This window comes from Zootoca vivipara, chromosome 6 (genome assembly GCF_965207765.1).
Source record: "Zootoca vivipara chromosome 6, rZooViv2.hap1.1, whole genome shotgun sequence".
NCBI classification, from domain to species: Eukaryota; Metazoa; Chordata; class Lepidosauria; order Squamata; family Lacertidae; genus Zootoca; species Zootoca vivipara.
Genome location: NC_142589.1, coordinates 85,903,966 through 85,916,856, shown reverse-complemented (window position 1 = coordinate 85,916,856; position 12,891 = coordinate 85,903,966). Strand labels below are relative to the sequence as shown.

General features: G+C 47.1%; 2 long non-coding RNA genes across 3 annotated transcripts; both read right to left on the bottom strand.

The window, feature by feature from the left end:
- Nucleotides 1-1,051: 1,051 nt before the first annotated feature.
- On the bottom strand, nt 1,052-4,081 carry LOC132592246 (uncharacterized). 2 transcript variants are annotated; one of them, XR_015950746.1, is made up of 3 exons: nt 3,024-4,081; nt 2,540-2,890; nt 1,052-1,428 (listed from the first exon to the last, which is right to left on the bottom strand). It is a non-coding gene; the product is annotated as an uncharacterized LOC132592246 (long non-coding RNA). The 2 variants fall into 2 exon arrangements; XR_015950747.1 differs by having other exon boundaries at nt 3,851-4,081.
- A 484-nt stretch (nt 4,082-4,565) lies between these two features.
- Nucleotides 4,566-11,324, bottom strand: LOC148685512 (uncharacterized). Its single transcript, XR_015950745.1, has 3 exons — nt 11,196-11,324; nt 8,809-9,204; nt 4,566-4,670 (listed from the first exon to the last, which is right to left on the bottom strand). It is a non-coding gene; the product is annotated as an uncharacterized LOC148685512 (long non-coding RNA).
- Nucleotides 11,325-12,891: the final 1,567 nt, after the last annotated feature.

The following is a 12,891-nucleotide window of genomic DNA, read 5'->3' as shown; positions in this document are numbered from 1 at the left end:
GGTTTAAACAAGGATGCTTTTAAATTTCTCCTGGAAACTAAGAATGAGAGAGATGGATGCACCTCGTGAGGGCGGCTCACAAACAGGAAGCCGCCACCAAGGAGGCCCCGTCTATGGGCACCACCAACTGGGCACACTGGCAGCCTTATATTAACCTTGGGGGTGGGTTGGGCGTAGGACTTCTACCCGCAAGCAGGGCATATTTTACACCGGCCAGGCTAAACATGTCCACTCCTTTCCAACCTAGACTGTTCCTCACCCGTTACAGTTTGTCCCTATCCTCCTTTAAAGTGTGGGACCCTCAACTGGGCACATTCCCACTGGTGTTCAAGGAAATCACACCTGGCCTAACGGGCCTCTCATTCCAGGCACCGTCTTGGAAGGAAGCAGCACTTTCTCTGTTTTTTAAAAGGTGTTTGTTACCCAAACTGAATTTTTTATATTAAACAATTGATAAGAAAAAATCCTGGGGAGTGGATTTACTCCTTTGCCCAGTTTGTCGAGGTGCCACTCCCTGTGGGTCCCTCTGGTCAGCAAAATAATTTTGGAGATAATTTGATTCTATATCGGATAGTCTTTTTGGCTGTTTGGGAGCCACAGATGGGGCAGGCACCATTGTGTCGCACTGCTTCCTGGGGGGGAGCTTCCTCCTTCCTTTCGGTGGCTTGAGAGCCGTGGTTGGGAGGGGTGCCATTGTCCTGCACCCCCAATGGCCCTTGTAGTGGCATCCTGGGCAGGGTGGGAGGGCGCTCTCCATTCCGGGCTTGGAAGGCAAGGCCAATTTTTGCAAGGTCGCAAAAATAAGCCACACTTTTAACTTTTCCCGGGCAGAATTTGGGGGAAAAGTGTGGCTTATATTTGGGGCAATACGGTAATTTCTACATTAAACAATGAAAACCCATGTGTGACCGATTGTGCATCACAACCTCTTTCTGCAGGTTCCTGGGTAGTGATGCTGCTGCTGCTCATATCTCCTTTTTTGATATACAGACCGGCCAGTTCCTCCTGGAAGCACGACATGCCGGAGACAAAATAAAAAAAATTCCTTCAGTAGCACCATAAAGACCAACTAAGTTTTTATTTTGGTATGAGCTTTCGTGTGCATGCACACTTCTTCAGATGCCGGAGACACATTGCCTGCTGGTGGACGTGACTGTGCTGCTGGCTAATCCACCGTCTCAGCCACCTGGCCAGAGGCCTGCTCCCCACTTGTGCCCTGCTGCTGGTGCTGGGTTGCGCTGGTGGCACAGACGGCAGCGCTTTCCTGAAGACCTTCCGGATCCAGGAGACAATGGAACAGAGACTGAGGCATGAGGGGGTCGTGTGGGGCTCTGACGGGGTGCTGGGAGTCTCCTTGACTAAGGTGCAGTTCTGAGCAGATGACCCCCGCTGGGGACTCTTTTTTCCGTTTTCCGTTTCTAGCCCGACCTGCGAGAAAATGAAACAATTCACCTCCAGATTCTGGGAAACTGCCATGATTATTACTAATTAATTAATTAATTAATGGGAGGAACCAGCTGGGGAATGCCCAAGAGAATAAAGATCAGAGCCCGGGGAGTGCGGGTGGGACAAAAGTCAGTGGTCAGAGGGAGAAGACTGGGAAGAAGAGGTGTCTTAAGCTGGAGAGGTAACAGGGCTTAGTGAACTGGAAGAGTCTCTGGCAGAGAGAAATCCACAACCAGAGACAGGAGCTGCAGCAGGAGAGTGGGATGAGGGAGGCCAAGAGGCAGAGATGAGTCTGGCTGGGAAAGAGTTGTGATTGTCTCCCCCTCATGCTGCAACAAGCTTCCTCCCTCCTGTCTCCCAGAAGAAGAAGAGTTTGGATTTTATACCCTGCTTTATCACTACCCGAAGGAGTCTCAAAGCGGCTAACAATCTCCTTTCCCCTCCTCCCCCACAACAGACACCCTGTGAGGTGGGTGGGGCTGAGAGACTTCAAAGAAGTGTGACTAGCCCAAGGTCACCCAGCAGCTGCATGTGGAGGAGCTGAGACACAAACCCGGTTCACCAGATTACGAGTCTACCACTCTTAACCACACCACCACAGAATAAGGAGAGGCATGAAAAGGGCACAGCAGAGGTTGACTGCATGCAGGTGCAGTCTCCAATTGCTTGAGAAAAAGCACTGGGGGGCAGCGGACTTTCAGCCTCGGCAGCTGATTTTCACGGAGTAAGATGGAGGAATAAGCTGCTCTGCTCGTTAGGCCTGACACTCCACAGGTTTGTGGAGATTGTGTTTTTGCTAATAAAGAGTTAACTCCGCCTTTGAACTGTGTGATTACTGACCAGCACTCTGCTGCAACACATATTTACATACGCAGGTGCCTTGTTCTAGGTCAACACCTATTGCCCATCTAGACCAGCTATGCCTACTCTAATTGGCCGTGGCTCTTCAGGGTCTGACGTTAAGAGAGTCCTTTCCTGATCCCTTTAACTAGAGATCCCTGGGATCAAACGTGGGACCTCCTGCCCTTCAAAGCCATTGCGCTACAAGCCCTGCTGGGCACCTCCCAGAATCTGAACTCACATCGCACCCTACCTGCTTCCCCTCTGCAGCGGCCTCCTTGATATTGCAGCACACATTTGAGGGCTCCCACCTCCTCCTCTGGGCTGGGTGGCAGGGAGCGCTGGTCCTGCAGCTCCACTGCTGTGGCCTGCTCCTCCTCCTCCAATGAACAGCCTTGGTGCTTCCTCTTCTGGGTACACTTCTTAGAATCAAAGAATCATAGAGTTGGAAGACAACACAAGGGCCATCCAGTCCAAACCCCTGCCAAGCAGGAAACACCATCAAAGCATTCCTATAGAAATTCTTGCTCACGTTGGCCACTGGTGGCGGTGGGCTGTTGTGGAGTCCCTGCCCATTTGCGGGAGGGATACTCTTCCTGTCCACCTGGAAACATATACAAATTGACAACATACAAAATAAATACTGAGCCAAAAGCAACCTAAGAGAAATATCTTTTTTTAAAAAAACAACAACCACTCATTCAATTGTATCACCAATAGCCTGTATTTTTGTTTACCTCCTGCCCTTCCGAGCCATAACCATTGCCTCCTTGATATTGCAGCACACATTGAGGGTTCCTGCCTCCTCCTCCAGGCCACTGCTGTGGCCTTCTCATGCTCCTTCTTTGAGCCCCCTCCGTGCTTCCTCTTCTGGGGACACTTCCTGCTCCTGTTGGCTGCTGGCAGAGGCGATGGAGGGCTGTTGTGGGGTCCCTGACCCTCTGCGAGAGGGATACTCTTCCTGCCCAGCCTGAGGCCCCCACTCTCTTTGTCCTGGAGGCACCCGGACGGCTCAGGTTGTACTTGCGCAAATAAAACCATGTGCCCTGAAGACACCAGTCTCTGCTGACCTTCAGTCCAAGGAAACTGAACCTATGTAAGCACCTGGAACCCTAGGAGATTGTGGCATGCACATCTGCATCTCTGCGTTTATTTGTAGATGAGTGGTAACCATAACTGTGAAGCAAGAAATGAAATCATACTCCTTTTTTGGACCTTATAAGTTACAACCTTGTATCAGTTCTCAGTCCTCCTTAATGTGGAGTGATGGGTTGCGTTTCTATTTAAATTTCAGTCCTTATTCCTAAATCTATGGAGAGCTTGGATCCTGCTTTGGGGAGTTCCCCCTTGGGGCATTTGGCTGTCCACAGTGAGAACGGGATTCCGGACTAGGTGCTCCATTGGCATGGGTGTCTATTTATTTCCTTCTTGAAATATGGCAACCCTAGTTAAGGGGTTCTGGCTTATGAGTGTCTTCTGCCCCTTTTAAGGCCACCCAAGCCTGCCCTCTCTCCTCTTCTGGTGGCAGGCAGTTCCTAGGACTGAATCCCTATGCACCTCTGACCTTGTTCACTCTTGGCTGCAGGTGTTCTTCTCTGTTGTCTCCAGGTGGAAGTCACAGCCCCTCCAGAGCATCCCTGGCTGAATTATTGTGCGGCAGCCCTTGGCTGCTAATATATTCCAGGATGGTGCCAGGCCACTGTTGAGTCGTGGGAAAGACGGATGAAGACACAGCTCTTAAAACAACCAGCTCATTATTTCAGCTCTGAGTCCAGGACTGCACAATAGCTTACCCGGCTGGCTTATATAGTACTCAGTAACTTGCAACAGTAACAAACTTCCCCTAGTTACCCAATCCGTTAACAGCAGTCTCAATCCTTCATTTGCATGCTGTGGACCTGAGTGAGAACTTCAGCCACTGTGGGCAGGGTAAGAACTGCAGCCACGGTGCCCAGAATGAGTACTGCAGTCAAACTAAATACATAATACAGTACATAACAGCCACCCTCTTCCTTTTCCTGAAGCTGTGGCACAAAACCTAAACAAAAATAGCAACGTGAAGAAGTCTGAAGGACAGAGCAGGCTACGGTGTCCTCAGAGGATCTCTATTTCCTAAATAACTCATAGGAAAGATCTGCCTGGTCCAGAAGCCCTGTCAGCCGCGATGGGAAGGGGGGGGGGAGAGACTTCCCAGAATCCATTGCAACCTGACCTGACCTGGCAAGGCTGTCCTTCGTCTTCCCTGCCTGGGCTCCCCTGCTCGTCTGTCTCCCACATACCTCCTTGAGATCTCTGAAGTCCTCCAAGGTGTTGCTCTTGTAGGCTTCATGGACTAAGCTCCTCCTGCACACAACCTCAGAATCACTGGTATCCATTTCAGGGAACTGCAGAGGAAGAGGGAAAAGCTCTGTGAGCAGCGCTAGGAAGAGGGGAGAGAACTTCTGCCTGCAAGTGGGGCATCTTTTACCCCGGGCCAGGCTAAATATGTCCTCTCCCTTCCAACCTTTCCTCATCGGACTGTTTCCCAACCTTTCCTCATCAGACTGTTCCCCGCCCATTCCAGTTTGTCCCTACCCTCTTTTAAAGTGTGGGACCCTCAACTGGGCACATTCCCACTGATGTTCAAGGAAATCCCACTGATGTCATCTCTTCTGTCCTCCCAGTTGAACGACATGGCCCAGGGAGAGAGGGAAAAATAGGGGAAGTGAACAACTGGCTTCGCAAATGGTGCAAACAGGAACGGTTTGGATTCCTAGATCACGGTCTGCAGTTTCTTGATGATGGACTTCTGGCAAGTGATGGACTGCACCTCACAAAAGTTGGGAGGAATGTTTTTGCCACAAAACTCAAAAACCTCATCAGGAGGGCTTTAAACTGACTTATGTGGGGGAGGGAGACAGTGGTCCTGAAGGTAGGAGTCTATCAAATGCTGAAGATGATCATCCAAATGTCAAGGACCAAATGGAGCAAGCAGCATGCAGACCTAGTGGTGGGACGAAAATATCCTTAAATAAGAGACATGGGGGAATGATCAACGGTCTTCAATGTCTGTATACTAATGCACAGAGCATGGGAAATAAACAAGATGAACTTGAGCTCTTGGTACAGCAAACTAAATATGACATAATAGGCATCACTGAAACCTGGTGGGATGAGTCTCATGACTGGAATGTAGTAATAGAGGGATACAATCTATTTAAGAGAAATAGACCAAACAGGAAAGGAGGAGGAGTAGCTTTATATGTTAGGGATATGTATACCTGTGAAGAGATCCAGGATTTAAAACTTCAAAGCCAAATTGAGAGTATCTGGGTCAAAATTAAGGGAGAGAAAAACAACAGTGATCTCATTGTGGGAGTTTACTATAGATCCCCAAGCCAAACTGAGGACACAGATGATGCCTTCCTGGAACAGATGGCCAAGCATTCCAAAGGAAGTGAGATAGTAGTAATGGGGGATTTCAACTATCCTGATATTTGTTGGATGTCAAACTCAGCCAAGAGCATAAGGTCGAACAGATTCCTCACTGGCCTTGCAGACAACTTCATTGTCCAGAAAGTGGGAGAAGCAACAAGAGGATCAGCCATTTTAGATCTGGTCCTAACCAATAGTGATGACTTGGTTAGTGGGGTAGAAGTGGCAGGATCATTAGGTGGGAGTGACCATGCTCTTCTGGAGTTTATTATCCAGCGGAAAGGAGCAACCAAGCATACTAAGGTCCAAATTCTAGACTTTAAGAAAGCCGACTTCAGAAAACTTAGGGAAACGCTGGGTGAAATCCCATGGACAGTAATACTAAAAGGGAAGGGAGTTCATGATGGTTGGGAGTTTGTTAAAAGGGAGATATTAAAAGCACAACTTCAGGCAATACCAATGAGACGGAAACATGGAAGGTGCCTAAAGAAGCCAGGCTGGCTATCTAAAGAACTTTTGACTGAGTTAAGATTTAAAAGGGATATGTACAAAAAATGGAAAAGGGGGGAAATCTCCAGAGAGGAATTCAAACATATAGCCAGCACGTGTAGAGACAAAGTCAGAAAAGCTAAAGCACAGAATGAACTCAGGCTCGCCAGAGAGGTTAAAAGCAACAAAAAGGGCTTTTATGGGTATGTCCGTAGCAAAAGGAAAAACAAGGAAACAGTGGGGTCACTCAGAGGAGAAGATGGTGAAATGCAAACAGGGGACAGAGAAAGGGCAGAACTCCTCAATGCCTTCTTTGCCTCAGTCTTCTCCAAGAAAGAAAACAACGCCCGACCTGAAGAATATGGAGCAGATGATTCAGCAGGGGAAACACAGCCCAGAATAAGTAAGGAGGTAGTACAAGAATACTTGGCTAGTTTAGATGTATTCAAGTCTCCAGGGCCAGATGAACTACATCCAAGAGTATTAAAAGAACTGGCAGAGGTGATTTCAGAACCACTGGCAATAATCTTTGAAAATTCCTGGAGAACAGGCGAAGTTCCAGCAGACTGGAGGAGGGCAAATGTTGTCCCTATTTTCAAAAAGGGGAAAAGAGAGGACCCAAACAATTACCGCCCAGTCAGCCTGACATCAATACCAGGAAAGATTCTAGAGCAGATCATTAAGCAAACAGTCTGTGAGCACCTAGAAAGAAACTCTGTGATCACTAAAAGTCAGCATGGGTTCCTGAAAAATAAGTCATGTCAGACTAATCTGATCTCATTTTTTGACAGAATTACAAGCCTGGTAGATGAAGGGAACGCTGTGGATGTAGCCTATCTTGATTTCAGCAAGGCCTTTGACAAGGTGCCCCATGATATTCTTGTAAAGAAGCTGGTAAAATGTGGGCTAGACAATGCTACCATTCAGTGGATTTGTAGCTGGATTACTGACCGAACCCAAAGGGTGCTCATCAATGGCTCCTCCTCATCCTGGAGAGTAGTGACTAGTGGGGTGCCACAGGGTTCTGTCTTGGGCCCAGTCTTGTTCAACATCTTTATCAATGACTTGGATGATGGGCTTGAGGGAATCCTGAGCAAGTTTGCAGATGACACCAAGTTGGGAGGGGTGGCTAACACCCCAGAGGACAGGATCACACTTCAGAATGACCTTAACAGATTAGACAACTGGGCCAAAGCAAACAAGATGAATTTTAACAAGGAGAAATGTAAAGTGCTACACTTGGGCAAAAAAAATGAAAGGCACAGATACAGGATGGGAGACACCTGGCTTGAGAGCAGTACATGTGAAAAGGATCTAGGAGTTTTGGTTGACCACAAACTTGACATGAGTCAGCAGTGTGATGCAGCAGCTAAAAAAGCCAATGCAATTCTGGGCTGCATCAATAGGAGTATAGCATCTAGATCAAGGGAAGTAATAGTACCACTGTATTCTGCTCTGGTCAGACCTCACCTGGAGTATTGTGTCCAGTTCTGGGCACCACAGTTCAAGAAGGATACTGATAAGCTGGAACGTGTCCAGAAGAGGGCAACCAAAATGGTCAAAGGCCTGGAAACGATGCCTTATGAGGAACGGCTTAGGGAGCTGGGTATGTTTAGCCTGGAGAAGAGAAGGTTAAGGGGTGATATGATAACCATGTTCAAATATATAAAAGGATGTCATATAAAGGAGGGAGAAAGGTTGTTTTCTGCTGCTCCAGAGAAGCGGACACGGAGCAACGGATTCAAACTACAAGAAAGAAAATTCCACCTAAACATTAGGAAGAACTTCCTGACAGTAAGAGCTGTTCGGCAGTGGAATTTGCTGCCAAGGAGTGTGGTGGAGTCTCCTTCTTTGGAGGTCTTTAAGCAGAGGCTTGACAGCCATCTGTCAGGAATGCTTTGATGGTGTTTCCTGCTTGGCAGGGGGTTGGACTGGATGGCCCTTGTGGTCTCTTCCAACTCTATGATTCTATGATTCTATGATTCTATGATTCTATGAAATCACACCTGGCCTAACGGGCCTCTCATTCCAGGCACCGTCTTTGAAGAATGCAGCTCCTCCTGTTTTTTAAAAGGTGTTTGTTACCCAAACTAATTTCTGTATCAGACACGTCAACCCACCGATCCTGATTGATCAGTCGATCAGGGGGTTGATCTTGGTCGATCGCGGGGCGCAAGGCAGCCCGAGCACAGCACACTCCTCAATAGCCAGAAAGACAATGACTCCAAAGCCGGGCACCAAAGAGCTCCGCAGCCCAGCTGGTTTGAGAAGAGAGAGAGATGGATATGTGCTGGGGGAGGGGGGAGAGGATGGAGGTGAGAAGGAGCCGGGTCTCTGAAGAGGGAAGGTAGGATCAGGACCAGCAACAACACCGCCTCCACAGGGGTGGAGGGATGAAGGGGGAGAAGGCAGGATTGGCATCGCCCACCCACACTGCACCCATCCCTGCCCTCAGGAGAAGCAGCCGGCAGCGCTCACCCACCCACGCTGCACACATCCCTGGGTGGTAGATCACTGCCAGTTTTTATATTGGATCATAGATCACACGCTACTTCTTGTTGGACATGCCTGTTCTATATTAAACAATGAAAAGAAACGTGATCAATCGTGCGTCACAACCTCTTTCTGCAGGTTCCTGGGTGCTGCTGCTGCTTATATCTTCTTTGTTGATATACAGGCCGGCCAGTTCCTCCTGGAAGCACGACATGCCGGAGACACATTGCCTGTTGGTGGACGTGACCGTGCTGCTGGCTAATCCACCGTCTCAGCCACCTGGCCAGAGGCCTGCTCCCCACTTGTGCCCTGCTGCTGGTGCTGGGTTGCGCTGGTGGCACTGGCGGCAGCGCTTTCCTGAAGACCTTCCGGATCCAGGAGACAAGGAAACAGAGACCAAGGCACGAGGGGGTTGTGTGGGGCTCTGATGGGGAACTGGGAGTCTACTTAACTGAGGTGCGGCTCCGAGCAGATGACCCCCATTGGGGACTCTTTTTTTCCGTTTCCCGTTTCTAGCCTGACCTGCGAGAAAATGAAACAATTCACCTTCAGATTCTGGGATACTGTCATTATGAATGACCTTCATGGATAAACCTTGGGGTTCCTTCCAACTGTACAATTCTATGGACCCCATAGCTGCAACTAATGGAGAAGCAAGATCTGTTGGGGCATGGATCCTCTGCTTATGTTGTACTTGTGCAAATCAAACCATGCCTCCTGAAGACATCACAGTCTCCACTGACCTTCATTCCAAGGAAACTGAACCTGTGTAAACACCTGGAACCCTGGGAGATTGGGGCATGCATATCCGCATCTCTGCATTTGTTTGTGGATGGGTGGAAACCGTAATTGTGAAGCAAGAAGTGAAATCATTCTCCTTTTTTGGACCTTATAAGTAACAACCCTGTATTAGTTCTCGGTCCTCCTTAATGTGGAGTGATGGGTTGTGTTACTATTTAAATTTCAGTCCTCATTCCTAAATCTATTGGGAGCTTGGATCCTGCTTGGGAGTTCCCCCTTTGGGCATTTGGCTGGCCACAGTGAAAACAGTCAAGTCAGAGGCTCCTCCCAGCTCTGCCTTGCCCCGCCCAGTGGGCAGGACCACTCACCACTAAACCCCGCCCCACTTCTACCTGCATTCCACCACCACCCTTTGCAACCTACTGTCTTCTCCCTGCCTCCTTTCACAATGGCTCACCTGGATTGACGCAGGTGGCCTACCACTCTCAGGAGCGCTAGAGCTCGCCCCTCCCCACTCTTCCCACTTGCTTCCCTCTCCCCTCCCCCTTACCCCACGCTGATTGGCCAAGACAGGGTGTAAAGGGTGTGGCCCGGCAGCACCAGCCTGGCGGGAGGCAAGGAGACAGAAGCAGCTGGAGGAAATTCACCCCCAAAAAACTTAATTAACCCAGAAATAAAACCTGTTTTGAACAGAAAACTTCTAAACTGCAAAGTGAACTATTGCAGTCAAATAAAAAAATATATATAAAAAAATGTACAACCTACTCCTTGAATGGGAACCATAGCTGCCAAGTTTTCCCTTTTCTCGCGAGGAAGCCTATTCAGCATAAGGGAATTTCCCTTAAAAAATGAGAGAACTTGGCAGCTATGATGGGAACTAAAAGATGAAGTAATAAAAGAAACAACGATAAAGTGGTCACAAGATCTGGGCAAGACAATACATTTAGATAGGTGGGAAAAAATAGGGAGTGTTGACATAAATTTTATGGCTTGTTATTTGATAAAAGAAAATATAATGAAAATGTGTTATCGCTGGTACCTCACCCTAGTAAAACTTGCAAAAATCTATTTAAAAACCATTCAAACCTTTGTTGGAGATGTAATGCTGAGATGGGGACAATGTACCATATGTGGTGGAGGTGTAAAGTGATTAAACAATTTTGGACTATGATACATGAAGAGCTGAAAAGAATATTTAAGAGTACAATTCTCAAAACGCCAGAAGCATATCTGTTAGGCTTAATAACCAACGATATCCCCAAAGACAAAAGGAATATATTTCTCTAAATGACTGCAGTGGCTACCGGTAGATTACTAGTGGCAAAAAACTGGAAAACAGGAAAAATGCCAGAATTAAGATTTGTGAATTTATGGAGATAGAAAAATTAACGGCATCAATCAGGGGCTGCTCCAAGCAAAAAAATAATAGAGAGTGGGGGAGTGTAGAGATATAGAGATATATATGGAAAAATTGGATATGGAAATTAATTTTAACATATACGTAAAAGGAAAGACTCGCAAGGGCACAATATGATATTATAAAGGACTAGCTGGCCATGCCATGCGTTGCTGCGGCTTTTTGTGTTAAATGGACCTTTTCCTGTTAAATGGACCTTCAGAGTCCCCTCACCTTCGGAGTCCCCCTTCATTTTGCACACAATCATTCCTCCCAATATATTCCTCTGTTAAATTTTGCCCTGTCCCAACCCTGACTCCCCTACCCACGCGTGTTGCGGGAAATCCCCCCCCCTGCCCCGACACATTTATCCTACCCAAAGGCACGGCCCTGTAAAAGGCCCATATTCAGTTGGTTCTTGCCTGTGGCGTAGTCAGCTATCCTGGCTGGGCTATGCTGCGGCCTAGTCAGTCGGCTGCACAATGCTGGGCCTTGTTGCTGCACAAGGCCTGTTTTCAGTTGGTTGCTGTGGAATTTTGTAATGTCACCGATTGTCTGCAGCCAATGGAGACGCAGATTCTCCGTTCTATTTCCCAGCACGCACTTTTATCTGATCTGTGTGTCCTGAAACACGGGGCTTTTGGGGTTTTACGTGGCCCAGGTGTGACATCTGTCTTAGGTAACTTTCGGGACATTCACATGTGGTGATGTGTCAAAATTTCACCTCAGTCGGTCAAGCAGTTTCGATGAAAAGTGGACCCACATGCCCTTTTTACATATATATATATATGATTATTAAAAATAAATGACTGCTAACACAACAAGAAATAATAATAATACAAATGCCAATAAGATCATATGGGTGAGGGGAATTCGGGGGGGGGGAGGGTAGCAGAGGGTGGTATTTGGAATATCATAAAGAATGTGATATAAATGTAAATTGGCTGACAACGATTGTGCTTGTAACTTGAAATATTTTGAATAATTGTGGTTGTAAGTTTCTTTAAATAAATTATATATATACATACATTAACTTAACTCTGCTTGAACTGGGGGGGGAGGTTTATTTCTGCTCCCTCCCAGCTGGCTTGAAAGGGGGGGCTGTAAAAACACTTACCGTAACCTTCCAAGGACTTGGGGAAATTTCAGTTCTGGGGTGAGGAGCATGGAAGGTGACTTTGCTTTCCTGATCAGAGTTTCAGGCTGGGGAGTAGAGAGCAACTTTGAGGCACCTCCAAAGGACAAAAAATGGGAGGAGGTTCGTTTCTTTAGGGGTGGGAATATATATATATATACTGTACCGTATATTCCGGCGTATAAGACGACTGGGCGTATAAAACGACCCCCAACTTTTCCAGTTAAAATATAGATTTTGAGATATACTCACCATATAAGAAATACGACCCAGCGTATAAGACGACCCCCGACTTTTGAGAAGATTTTCCTGGGTTAAAAAGTAGTCTTATACGCAGGAATATACTGTGTGTGTGTGTGTGTAGGCATTTTGGCTTCCTTTCTCCTTGGCATTCCTCCCACCCACTCCAATTTTATTTATTTAAAATATTTATAAGTCAGTTTGGGGGTAAAAAAAGTGATACCTCTTCCAACCATTAATGTATGCAAAGTTATTTTTAAAAAGAAATATTCTCTCCCTTGATGCCCTGTCTTTTCCTGCTTAAAAATGCAGTGCTTTTTTTTTTCTAAAAAAATGTTTAGGGGTACTCTCATTTTGACTCAAGAAAATAACCCATTTTATAGTTCAAATCAGGAAAAATTAATACAGTAAATGGACAAAAATACGAAGGTTCACAAAATGTTTAGGAGTATGCGTCCCCCCAGAAAAAAAGCACATATGGGTATGTAGAGAGAGATTGAGAGGTATCTTGGGCACAGCTGGAATGTAAAAAGGTTAAGAGCCCCGGACATTGCTCTGCTGGTGTCCTTTGGTTTGAAAAAGCTGCTTCCTGATGGGAAAGAATCACAGAAACGTATCATCAGAAGGGACCATGGGGCCATCTAGTCCAACCCCCTGCAGTGCAGGAATCTGGTTGGGGGAATGCATTGTACTGGGA